The sequence below is a fragment of the Penaeus monodon genome, chromosome 30 (genome assembly GCF_015228065.2).
Source record: "Penaeus monodon isolate SGIC_2016 chromosome 30, NSTDA_Pmon_1, whole genome shotgun sequence".
Classification (NCBI taxonomy): domain Eukaryota; kingdom Metazoa; phylum Arthropoda; class Malacostraca; order Decapoda; family Penaeidae; genus Penaeus; species Penaeus monodon.
Window position 1 is genome coordinate 33,422,996 of NC_051415.1, and position 535 is coordinate 33,423,530.

The window sequence follows — 535 nt, forward strand, 5'->3', positions numbered from 1 at the left end:
GCCTGAACCATTAAGATGAATAAGCTAAATATGAATAAATGCATATGATGAAGATCTAGATAAAAGATAAGACGCAGAGTGGGGAAAATACGAATTCGCTTATATGAAGCACTTGGCTGGATGCTTCACTGGGCCAGCTTTCGTCCGCAGGAAAGTGAACCATTTCATCTCTCATCTGTTGATACAATTTCCCCCGAAGTCTTTGCCAAAATTCATAACCAGGATGATAATAGCCCGGGTATTAGGTTCAGACGATAACAGTATTGTTTTTCTAAAGCAAAACGATTAGAATGCAACAATCTTTTATTTGGGTGAGTGTACATCATCGAGACAAATAAAAAGGGGGACTATTTGCAGGATCCGTCAGGCAAAACAGTGTTCGTTGATCGAAATATCTTTATCCGAAGAAGTGCCATCCGAAATAGATGTTGCTGCCCGTGGAAAGACCGATCGTGGTGGTGAAGCATTTGGTTAGGCACGGAAAGAGCAGAACGCATCGCCTGAAATTGACGCTCACTAGACGACGATGCTGCGC